Source organism: Myotis daubentonii, chromosome 5 (assembly GCF_963259705.1).
Source record: "Myotis daubentonii chromosome 5, mMyoDau2.1, whole genome shotgun sequence".
In the NCBI taxonomy this organism is placed as follows: domain Eukaryota; kingdom Metazoa; phylum Chordata; class Mammalia; order Chiroptera; family Vespertilionidae; genus Myotis; species Myotis daubentonii.
Window position 1 is genome coordinate 75614708 of NC_081844.1, and position 13162 is coordinate 75627869.

General features: G+C 38.5%; 1 protein-coding gene across 1 annotated transcript in view; it reads left to right on the plus strand.

Annotated features, from left to right (window-relative positions):
- Positions 1-4745: 4745 nt before the first annotated feature.
- The window catches only part of CDC42SE2 (CDC42 small effector 2), a 90033-nt gene continuing 81616 nt past the window's right edge, over positions 4746-13162 (plus strand). The window contains exon 1 of the mRNA XM_059698283.1: positions 4746-4764. The gene's annotated coding sequence lies outside the window, so the exon portion shown is untranslated. The remainder of the gene's footprint in view (positions 4765-13162) is intronic.

The window sequence follows — 13162 nt, forward strand, 5'->3', positions numbered from 1 at the left end:
CCAAGCGGTCCCTGGTTGATTTCCAGGCAGGGCACATGCCTAGGTTGCAGGGTCAATCCCCAGTAAGGGACATGCAGGAGGCAGCCAATCAATGATTTTCTTTCATCAATGTTTCTAACTCCCTCTCCCTTCCTCTTTCTTTCTAAAGTCAATTAAAAAAACATACTTAAAAAATAAATAAACAAAATGCAAAAATTGACATAGGTACAAGTAGAATTAGACAAAATTATAACCATAGTGGGTGATAAGAAGACACCTCTTTCAATATTGATATAATAAACAGACTTAAAAAAATGAAAAAGGTAAAGAAGATCGAAACAGTGTGATTAGCAAGCAGCTTGACTTAAAGTACATATGGTGAAAACTGTATTCACCCCTGCAGAAAACACACTCATTTCAAGCACACAAAGAACATTTTAAAAAATTGAAAAGGTGTCTAAAGCCCCAGAGGGGTAAGGCCAAGGTGTCTGCTAACCCAGAAGTGAGTAGGGTGGCCACAGGGTTCCATGCTCCCAAGATCAAGAGAAGCTCCTGAGGAATCTGCTCCCAGCCTGGAGAGGTTAGGTCACAGCCGCAAGATCTACTGGTCCTCAAAACCTAAAATAAGCAGATCCCGCTGCAGAACAGTGGATTCATTGGAAAAAGGAAACTCCAGGTAGTTTTCCCACCAGAAAAACAATCAAAGTGAATGTGTATTCTTTATGGCTAAAGCTAGAGACTCAAAATTATGAGGTGGGTGGGGTGGGGTGGGCAGGGACCATAATAAGGGACAGCAGGAGCTGTTCTTATAGTGTACAGAGAAAATGTCGAAGAAAAGCCAAGATATTGGTTACCAATGGCTCAGAATTGCAACCAGCCCGATAGGCTGATACGAAAGCCTGGAATGTATCTCGCTGCTTCTGTGGAGCAAAAAACTACAGACAGGCAAATAGGCTGATGGGGAAAACCCAGAATGGAATATGAAAATTATGGGAATAGGAAAGAAAGGACAAGGTTTATGAGTTCCCAACTCCTCTTCTCCCAAGGAAGACACCCCAAGCATTCTCAAATTTGCTGGATGCCAGAGCTTATAGTAGTTATTTCTATTTGGGTTTTTTAAATATGTTTATTTTCGAATGTATTTGTTTTTTGGTCTGTACTGAGCTTACAGTTCTTCCGTCAGTCTCCATGATTGATATGGATGTTCCAGGAACGGGGCATGCTGATTGCGTTTATTCATTGTACCCTCGTGGGTGACGTTTGTAACCATTGTCCAGATTGGTGGTCAAGAACAACCTGTTTTTCCCAAGACTGTACGTTGAAACAAGGTGTTATACCAAGAAGAAGAAAAACACTTGGTCTTCTCATACAAGATTTAATATGTAGATTCTTGTCCACTGCTGTTTCCTTGTTCAACAGTCCTGACATTGGTAGAAGTCAGCAGTGTTTGGTATACTTACTGTGGACAACTGAGGCTTAAACAGGAGAGTAACTGTCATTAGTCTCATACTGAAGTGGTTCCTAAATTTTGCTGTATATTAGAATCACCTGGAGGGATTTTTTTAAACTTCCAATACCAAATGAATTTTCTTATATATATTATCTGAGACTTTACCTTTTGTCTTCCTGCACCAGCTTTTGTTAACAGTAAACTTTCTTTAACAGCAGAACTTACGACATTTATGTTTTAACCACAAACCTGATTTAATTTTGTTCTATTCTCCAGGTTTAAAGAATTTAATATTGCATACTTTGTCCTTTGGCTATAGTTTCCTCATTTACCTCTCAGTTGACTGAAAGTGAAGAACTCATGGGAATTATATTCCCTGAATTCTTCCATATTCAGAATTGTACTTATATTGCTCTTATAACTGAGAATCAATTTACTAAGTATAAAATTCTTGAGTCATACATTCTATCCTTGAGGACTTAGAGTTTTTTGAGGACATTATTCTACTGACTTCTAATCAAGGCTATGAAGAAATATGAAACATAAACTTTGACAATCTTTTGCCTGGCAAACTAGAGTTTTCTTTATCTTTGATGCTCAATAAGTTTCTTGCTAGGATATGTTTCATGTTGGTTAGTTCAAAGTAGAGTCAAGTTACTTTTTATATGGAGAAAAGGTTTTCTTGATTTGTGTCTTTAAATACATAAGTTGATCCTTTCTGGGGGAAGGGTTCATATCTTTGAGGACACTATTTATTTATATTTTGGATCTACTTTCTCATCTTCCTTAATGTGATTAAGAGTTATCTGTAGATAACCTAAAACAAACATCATTTAAAATTTTTTTTTGATTTTAGAGAGATGAATGGAGAGAGAGAAACATCAATTTGTTGTTCCACATATTTATGCATATATTGGTTGATTCGTGTATGTATGTGCCCTGACCAGGGATCGAACCCACAGCCGTGGCATATCGGAATGATGCTATAATCAACTGAGCTACCTGGACAGAGCCAGCAAAAATCATTTTAAGGGGGAAAATATTAGAAGTATTCCCATTAAAAACAGGAATGAGACAAAGATTCCTCTATCATCTTTTCTATTAAATCTTACATTAGAGGTCTTAACCAGTGTATAGGCATAAGGTTTGGTGAGAAAGAAATAAAATGGTCATTATTCTTGGTAGATATTGTTTACAAAGAAAACCCAAAGTAATCTACCAAGTAACAAAATATCCAATGTAAGAGAAAGTCAGTTGCATTCCTATACTAACACTAAACAGCTAGAAAACATAATTAAACAGAAGAAACTATTTACAGTAATATTAGAGACTATCAAGCCTCTAGGAATAATCTAACAGAAGGTATTAGAGACTTCTTTAAAAGAAAGTTTAAAACTTTGTTAAAAATATGAATTATAACAAATATACCACACTAATGTGAGATGTTAATAATAGGGAAACTTTGGGGTGAGGGATGAGGGCTATATGGTAACTCTCTGTATCTCCCACCCAATTTTTTGTGAACCTAAAACTACTTAAAAGAGTCCATTAATTTAAAAAATGTATTATAAAAAATGCAAATAGATGTAATAAAACTATGTAAAAATAAGTGAAGATACAGGGATGGGTGAAAGTAGGTTTATAGTTGTGAATATGTGAAACACAGAGTTTGTTCTTGTATTATTATTTATTAATTATTGTATTATATTCCATATGAACAGGGAATAACACTATAGCTATTTATCAGAATTCTTAACAAATACATGACTAATTTTAATATTTTGTATATCTGTATTATTGATTCACAATTTATCAGTTAATGTAATACAAAATCAGAATTGAAATTATTTCTTGGTGGGCAAAAGAATATGTTGGGAAGGTCTTGCTGGAGCAAGAAACTGTAATTAGCCCCTTTACTCCTTTTCACCTTTCTAAACCAATATGTTGCTGGAGAGCTCATTCCTTATACTAAAGATAATTATTTAAAAAACACACACAACAAAACAAACGTTCAACTTTTCCGCATTTAAGAAATTCCCATTAACTTGTCAAATGATCAAAATGTTAATCTCCCCCTCCCCCAAATAAGTTAATTTTCTTTCTCTCTTAAGACATCTGCCTCTTCTAAGAATTTCTCATAATTTTTCTCTTTAGATTTAACCTAGAGTAGAATATGCAGTTCTATGTCTGAGAACAAGAGAAAAGAGGGGGGGAAAATGTCTAGGAAACAATAAATGAATAGCAGAATAAGTCATGGAATTGACATTGCCCATTTAATCTTTTTTAAAAAAGATATTTTATTGATTTTTTACAGAAAGGAAGGGAGAGGGATAGAGAGTTAGAAACATCGATGGGAGAGAAACATTGGTCAGCTGCCCCCTACTGGGGATGTGCCCACAACCAAGGTACATGCCCTTGACTGGCATCGAACCTGGGACCCTCCAGTACACAGGCCAATGCTCTATCCACCGAGCCAAACCGGTTAGCCTTTTATTGAATCTTTTGTGTGTGCCATTATTGTTTATAAAAAGATAATCCTAGTTAATAAAAAACTGCTCAGATCCATGAAAAATTAACTAGGAAGAAATTAACCTCTACAATACTGATGATTTCTTAAAAATAAAGAGATGAACATGAAATAATCATGTAGGTACTATATTCCATTTTAATTTTTCACATACTGCCCTTTATGAATGAATGCCACCTGGAACTTCTCAAGGAAGTAATCGAAGCAAGAATATTTTTAAGTTCAAAGGTTATATATGATGCATTAATGATATGTCCATATAAGCTTTATTATTAAATCAACATCATTAGTCCATTTCGTCTTTCTGCCTACTTATTGTCATCTTCTAAATAAAGCCACACTCCTTGGCATGACCTAGTCTCTTTCTGCAGGTCCAGCATCATTTCCTCTTCATGTCCACATGTACCCTTCCCCAACCCTTTTACTCATCCTCCAGTTCCCTTAAGGGCATCACACCGTCATCTCTCCCTGATTTCTTACATGTTCTTCTTTAATGCCAAAGAATCTCATCCTTCCTTTTATTTTTGGATAATTCCTCTCAAACACCTGCTCTTTTAGGAATCCTTTCTGGATCCTCACAGGCTGAGTTAAATACCCTGCCTAGAACTGTCTCTATGATGATACTCAGCAAACTGTGCCCAACTTCCTCTTCACACTAGAGTAATGCTTGGGCCGGAAGCTGTGGTGGCAGCATCTTGATTCAGCAGCTTCCTGACTAGCCCTGGAGCTAGAGCAGGGGCTGGTGGCTGCATGGTAGAGGCCAGAGAACGAAACATGCATCTCAAGGCCAGGCTGGCCTGAGAACAAGGTAAGACCAAGATTTGTATTCTAAATGGGGGTCAGAAACAGAGAAGAAGCAAGACGTGGGTACAAGAGGGAGAACCTGGGAAGACTTCAGAGGCAGAGGGATGTCAGAGGTGCACAGAGCTGCTGAAATCCTACAGCCTTGTCTTGCTGGTTTACTTGTCTTTTACCATTCTCCATCCCCATCCCAACAGCTTAGGTGCCGAGGTTGTAAATTCCCCCTGCCTGCGTTAGGGTCTGCCACTCCGTAGGTAAGCAGCATATATCTGTTGAGTTGAATTGAGCCCTATGAACCATGTGTTATACATTTAAAGACCATTCTTTAGAACCTCTCACAAAGGACACTTTTCTAGGAAACCTTCCCTCATCCCCACTGAAAGGATTCTGTTCTTACAGATAGTTGTTGTGTACATTTTGGCATCTCTTTCACTATTCCACCTTGTGTTAGACATTTTTGGATGTGTCCTATTTTTTCTACCTGAGCGTATTCACCCTCGGGCCAAGATCACTGCCTGAGCCATCTTTGAAGATCCCAGTAGAAGTATCACAGATTTTGTGTGAGTCTTTATGTGGCTGCTGTACATTGCTCCTATTTCCCACAAGTCCTGGTTTGCTTTAGTCCTAATTCTCACATAATGGAGATGTTGTCTTAGAAAGGAAAAACAAGCTTATGTAGAGTCCAAAAATCTAGTGCAATGTCTTCAAAGGAAAAGCAAAGGAAATAAATATATAATCCTCTACTAAAGTTACTTTAAAAACTAATGTGTATTCTTTTGTGCAAGATAGGTTTTTGTTTAACCTAGCTATCATGGTTCCTAGTATTACTTTACTTTGGCTGTGTAGCTCTGATTTGTGGTATGTTGTGGAATTTGAAATTGGAAACCCATGTACCACTTATACCCTGATCCCCTGACTGAAGTGTGTGTGACTCACCATAACTAAATGATGGTAAACAAAACAAAACAAAAGAAAACTATTTGGGCTTGGTATGTGCCAGAGAGTGGTGTGTTTGAATGTGTGTTCTCATATATCCATAATTATCTATTTATCACCTAATTATATTTGTTTTATAATTAACAAAGAGTAAAGGAGAATGCATTGAAATATTTATTTAGATGTACTAGGCATGGCTGTCCAATGCCATAGCCACTAACTACTAGTTGCTCTTGAGCTCTTGAAACATGACTATATTGAATTGAGATGTGCTATAAGTATAAAAAAAAACAATTTTGAAGGCTTAGTTATAAAAAGCAAAATATATCAATATTATTTGATATTGATTGCATGTTGAGATGACAATATTTTGATATATTGGGTCATGTAAAATATATTATTACAATTTGTTTCATGTGTTTATTTTTAATTTTTTTATATGGCTCCTAGAAGATTTTTAATTACATGTGCGGCATGCATTATATTGCTATAGGATAGCTCTGGTCCAGTATATGCTATAATTTAGTTACTTTTGCTTTAAAAACATTGCAAGGGAGCTGTGAAAACAATTCTGCGCTATTTTAAAATAAGTAGTCTGGGGCGCAAAGGAGGTTAAGAAATTTCCCACAGCCCTATCCAGTTTAGTTCAGTGGACAGAGCATCGGCCCGAGGACTGAACAGTTCTGGGTTTGATTTCCGTCAAGGGCACATACCTCAGTTACAGGCTCAATCCCTTGCCCTGGTTGGGGCATGTGCAGGAGGCAACCAATTGATGTGTCTCTATCACATTGATGTTTCTTTTTTAAAGTGATAGTTTTCACCATCTTTAAATATATTTTATTGATTTTTTACAGAGAGGAAAGGAGAGAGATAGAGAGTTAGAAACATCGATCAGCTGCCTCCTGCACACCCCCCACTGGGGATGTGCCTGCAACCAGGGTACATGCCCTTGACCAGAATCGAACCTGGGACCTTTCAGTCCGCAGGCCAACGCTCTATCCACTGAGCCAAACCGGTCCTGGCCACATTGATGTTTCTATCTCTCTGTCTCTCCCTCTTTCTTCCACTCTCTCTCTCTCTCTAAAAAAATAAATAAATAAATAAATAAATAAATGGAAAAATATCCTTGGGTGAGGATTAACAAACAAATAAAAAGAAATTTCCTACAAGCCCATGATTAGACAGCCAGCAATCTGCAAAGCATACTACTCATATCCACCTTATCCTAGAGATCGTCCTCCTTTCACTAGAGAACACCGCCTTTCCTTTTCAGAGACTGGCACCATATGCTACCAGAAATTTTCCCACCCACAATTGTGAGGTCTCACCAATCTGTTACTTCAAACTAATGTCTTATTTCCTTTTTTTAAAAAAAAAATATATTTTATTGATTTTTCACAGAGAGGAAGGGAGAGGGATAGAGAGTTAGAAACATCAATGAGAGAGAAACATCCATCAGCTGCCTCCTGCATACCCCCCACTGGGGATGTGCCTGCAACAAAGGTACATGCCCTTGACCAGAATCAAACCTAGAACCCTTCAGTCCGCAGGCCGACGCTCTATCCACTGAACCAAACCAGTTAGGGCTTATTTCCTTTTTTATGAAAAAGAAAATATAAGTCCCTCACATATCAGAAATTCCAATCTTTTCTCATGGTTCCCCTCCCCACATAATCACACACGACCAAGGCCTTTTTACTAATGCTTGAGAATTGATCCATTTGTCTCTGTGGACTGAGAAGTGTGGATACTCAGCTACACTCAAAGCTGTAGGGCCACCTCACAACCTATCTAGAGAAGGGTTAATTCAGTGACAGTGTTTGTGTAAGTTTCCTATTGCCGTGCAACAAATGACCATTAGTGACTTAAAACAACACCCATTTATTAGCTTATATTATCTCTAGGTCAGAAGTCCAGCATGGTGTTGCTGAATTCAATGCTCACAGTATCACATGGCTGACATCTAGGTGCCTGGAAGTCTGAGTTCTCATCTGGAAACTGGGAGAAAAATCTGCTTCCAAGTGCAGTTTGTTGTTAGCAGAATTCAGTTCCTTGTGGGTACAGGACTTAGGCCCCTGTTTCCTTGCTGGCTGTCTGCCAGGGGCCACTCTCTGCTTTCAGAGGCCAGCTGTGGTCCTAGTCATGTGCCCCATGCCCCATCTACAAGCCAGCAATGGCACATCAAATCCTTTTCATGCTTTGAATTTCTCCGACTTCTGCTTCTGCCAACAGCCTGCAGCACAGTAGACTATCAATAGGTTGTCTCCACAGCAATAGAAAACTGTCCTTTTAAGGGCCCATGTAATGAGATCAGACCTACCCCCAGATAACTTATTTTAAGGTCAACTATGACATATAAGGTAACATAACCATGGGGATGCTATGTCATCCTTTTCGCAGGTTCCAGGGGTGAGGGCATGGGATATTGGAGGGAGTGGGTGGTGCATTTCAGCAATCTACCCACTACAGTTCTACGGATAATATAGGGCATGTACCACCACAGTGGCAGTGGTAGGGGCAAAGTATCAGAACCCTCCAGCTGCTTAGCGTAGCTAGTTGTGGGGACAAAAGCACCAGCTGAGTCACCATCAGGCACTAAAACACCAACGAAGTGGAGGAATGGAAGATGGAAAGAGCCCTGGTTTGCCATCTTCCCTCTCTTCCAACTTTCCCTCCAAATTTTACTCATCATATGCGTTCTCTGTGAAAACAACACAGAGATCTCTATACTAGGAGGAAGTGTGAAATTTCTGTCCTGCCTGTTTATATATATTTTACTTTCAGAGAGGAAGGGAGAGAGAGAGAGAAATATCAATGAGAGAGAATAATTGATTGGCTGCCTCCTGCACGCCCCACACGGGAGATGGAGCTGGCAAACGGAGCATATGCCCTGACAGGGAATCCAACTGTGACCTCCTGGTTCATAGGTCGATGCTGAGCCACTGAGCCATGCCGACTGGGCTGTCCTGCCTGTTTTAAGGGCTCAATGTCTGGGCACCTGGAGGTACGTTGGAGCCTCCATGTTTTCTCTTGCTGGAGCCCTTATAAATCATGGAGATGGAAGTCCTGCTAAATGGCTTCTTAACAGGGCACTGGGGCCTTTTCTGCTGGTTCCTCTCTAGGCCAAGGAGCTTCCTCAAGATGCAGGGTGGAGCACCTTCCCCTTGCCTGCAGCCCAGTGCCGACTCCACTCCTCCTGTTTACCTGCCTTTTGGACTCGTTTCTTTCCCTTCTCTAAGCCAGCGGCCAATACTCAGCTCAACATCCATTGTGGCCCTTGCTCTCCCTGGGAACTCACCTTGAATGTGCCAGTTACAGAAGCTTTGCTCCCCAAGCTTCGTGTTCCCTAAGGGGCCACATCCCTTCTCTCTTTATTGCCACTATTGTTTACTTGAGAGGTTTGTTTTAGCTGACTCATATTTTTAACTTTATGAATTTACCTGCCACATAACTGTTTAGAAAAATGAAATTCTTAATCACTGGTGGTCCATAACCTGACATAGCAGAATGATCCTCAAAAAGGCTCCTGGTTGTCCCAGAGGCATTTTTTTTTATTACAAATCCTAACTCTTTTTCTGCTTTGTTTTGTTTGTTTTTTAGCTGAAGGGCTACAATGCAATTGTATCGCAGGCAATGTGTTGAAGCTAGGCAAGCTGCATGCACCCCAAACTACCTCTCTCCATCCTTACCCCACCTCAGCTCCTCTTCAGTGTAGCATTACCTCTTACCTAAAATCATCTCTCTCACTACAAGAGGCGTGCAAATCCATAGTTTAGGAAACACTGATCTGACTCCCTTCTTCCCAGAGACCCACTTCCAATTCCTCTCCAAGACACTTTTCTGACCAGCACAGACCCCTCAACTGCATTCGCAAGGCTACTGTGTCTAATTATTCAAGTGTTGCTGTGTGACATTTCATTAAGGACAAAGGCTGTGTTTTATGTGAAGTTTTCCCACAGCACTTGGTATGCTACCTGGCAAACAGCGGACATTCAATGAATATTTGTGGTTTGATGAGCAGCAAGGGTCAGCTCTGGGTAAAAGTATCAAGTTTGACTTAGGTTCCCTCTCCTACCTTTGGCTGCTTCAGTCACAGAAAGGGCCATGGACTACAGTTCTCTGAGTTGGTCAACCACTTGTCCAAATCATACTTTAAGTGCTATGTGTCTCATTATCTGGTTGAATAATTAGCTAACATACTTGGTGTTTGCCACTGGATTTTACGGTGCTTCACTGTGTCTTATAAATTTTTTTTTGTATATTCTTTCACACTGAAAACAGACCATGTATACATAATAGATGTTCAATAGATATTTCTATATAAATAAATGAATACATGCTGTATTATTTGTGTCTTGGAGTGCCCCTATTACATCATCAAGAGAAAATATGAAATCCCTAAACTGTTTATATAACATTGATCAAGGAGTTTTACTTAGTTTGTTAAGTATAGAAAAGCTTTGGTTTTCATTCAGAGTAATAAAAATGAAATAGTCTGCCTTTCTTCTTTCTTTTGGTCTGCTTGGCCAATTTATTTATTTATTTGTATTTTAAAATATTATTCTTAATTTTTCAATTACAGTTGACATGCAATATTATATTAGTTTCAGATGTATAGCATAGATTGGACATTTATATAACTTGCTAAATGATCGCCCCGATAAGTCTAGTACCCTTCTGACACCATACATAGCTATTTCAATAATTAACTACATTCACTATGCTGTACTTTATATCCTGGTGAGTATTTTTATAACTGGCAATTTGCACATATTGATTCCTTCCCCTTTTTTACCCATCCCTCAACCCCCTCTAATCTGGCAACCATCAGTTTGTTCTCTGTATCTATGAGTTTATTTTGTTTATTAATTTGGATTTAAGACCCCCACCTATTCCTCTTTCTGACTTATTTCACTTAGCATAATACCTTTAGGTTATCATGTTGTCCAGACGACAAGATTTCACTCTTCTTACAGCTGAATAATATTCCATTGTACGATACCTTCCTTATCCAATCATCTATTGATGGACACTTAGGTTGCTTCAATATCTTGGCTATTAGAAATAATGCTGCAATGAATATAGGGATGCACATGTGGTTTCAAATTAGTGTTTTGGATTTCGTCAGATAAATACCCAGAAGTATAATTTTGGGTCCTAGTGATTTTTTGGTCTATTTTGAATAATTGTCTATTTTAAAGTCTATTTTGTCTAGTATAAGTATTACTACCTCAGCTTTTTGCTTTTTTTCCATTTCCATTTGCATGAAGTATCTTTTTCCATACTTTTACTTTCAGTCTGTGTGAGTCTTTTGGTCTTTTGTAAGCAGCATATGCATGGGTCTTGTCCATTTCTTATCCACTCAGTCAGTCTCTGTCTTTTGATTGGAGCATTTAATCTGTTTAAATGTAAAGTAATTATTTTAAGGTATATAATTATTGTCATTTTATTATTCATATTTTAGGTCTCTTCTTCCTCTTTCTTCTTCTTGTCCCTTTAACATTTCTGGTAATACTGGTTTGCTGGTGATGAACTCCTTTAGCTTTTTCCTGTCCTGGAAGCTCTTTATCTGTCCTTTGATTCTAAATCATAGTCTTGCTGGATAGAGTAATCTTGGTTGTAGGTCCTTGTTTTTAATCACTTTTAATATTTCATACCAATTCCTTCTGGCCTGCAAAATTTCTGTTGAGAAATTAGCAGACAGCCTTATGGAAACTCCATTGTAGGTAACTAACTACTTTTCTCTTGCTTCTTTTAAGATATTCTTTGTCTTTAACATTTGGCATTTTACTTACGATGTGTCTTGGTGTGGGCCTCCTTGGGTTCATCTTGTTTGGGACTCTGCACTTCCTGGACTTGTAGGTTTATTTCCTGCTCATTAAACTTCCTAATGATGTTTTCCATCATTATTTCTTCAAATAGTTTCTCAATTCCTTGCTCTCTCTCTTCTACTTCTGGTACCCCTTTGATGCAAATGTTGGTGCTCTTCATATTATCCCAAAGGTCCTTTAACCCTATTCTCATTTTTTAAAATTATTTTTTTTCTTTTTGCTGTTCTGACTGGGTGTTTCTGCTACCTTGTCTTCCAAATTGTCCATTCTGTCCTCTGCTTCATATAATCTACTATTGATTCCCTCTAAGGTATTCTATATTTAAATTATTGTATTTTCATTTTTGACCATCCTTTTTTATGTTTTCTATCTCTATTTTTGTGCTTCCTATTTATTTGTTAAAGTTCTCACTAAGTTCATCTACTCTTCCACTAAGTTCATTGAGCATCCTTAAAATCAGTGTTTTGAACTCTGCATTGGTAGATTGCTTGTCTCCATTTTGTTTAGTTCTTTTTCTGGAGTTTTATTATGTTCTTTCATTTGTTACATGTTTTTCTCTTCATTTTGGCTGCCCCCGCTATGTTTCTTTCTGTGTATTAGGTAGAGCTGCTATGTCTCCTGGTCTTTCTTTTTTAAAATATATTTTATTGATTTTTTACAGAGAGGAAGGGAGAGGGATAGAGAGTTAGAAACATCGATGAGAGAGAAACATCGATCAGCCACCTCCTGCACACCTCCTACTGGGGTTGTGCCCGCAACCAAGGTACATGCCCTTGACCGGAATCAAACCTGGGACCTCTCAGTCCTCAGGTCGACATTCTATCCACTGAGCCAAACAGATCAGGGCTCCCGGTCTTGGTAGAGTAGCACTTGGCAAATTTAAATGTTCCTTTCAAGGAGCAATTTAAGTCTCAACAGCATTACACAGAACTGATAGTTCTTTCTCTGTACCTCAAGCAATGTACACATACTTCTATTTAGAGGTGACCACATAATTTGTCATCTAAACCTGGATACATTGAGAATAAAAGGGGGCACAAATAACCATTAAGCCAGGACAAGAGGCATCCCTGACAAACCAGGAAGTATGGTCATACTACTTTAAAAATACTTATTTACTAACTATATGTCTCTTGTCATTCAACTGTAAAGCTATCCCTGGTCTGGGCCTATTTCTCTTAGCTTCCTTTGCTGCCTAGGATTGTGCCTGGCACATAGTGGCAGTAGAAAAACTGTTAGTGCCACTTAAAAAATATTCAGTTAATTGCATATTATACTATCTTGGTGTAGAACTCAAACCATCCCACTTGTGGCCTATTATGAGCTATTTTCTCAGTATTGCAAATATAGGGCAAAGAGCTTAATTACATGCCTGTGAAATGATAATACTAGTATTTACCAGCACTTAACATGTGCCAGCCCCAGGACTAAGAACTTTGCTCGAGTTGTCTCACTGATTTCTTCCAACAATTCTTGGAAGTAAGTATTATTATGGACTCATTAAATGAGAAGAAAAGATAGGTTTAGAAACATTAAGAACCTTTCTCAGGTTCACCCAGCTAATTATCCAGTAGCGTTTGAACTCCAGCCTCTGATTCCATTTACCATCTCTCCTGTATGTAAAAAGTAGCTGGTATC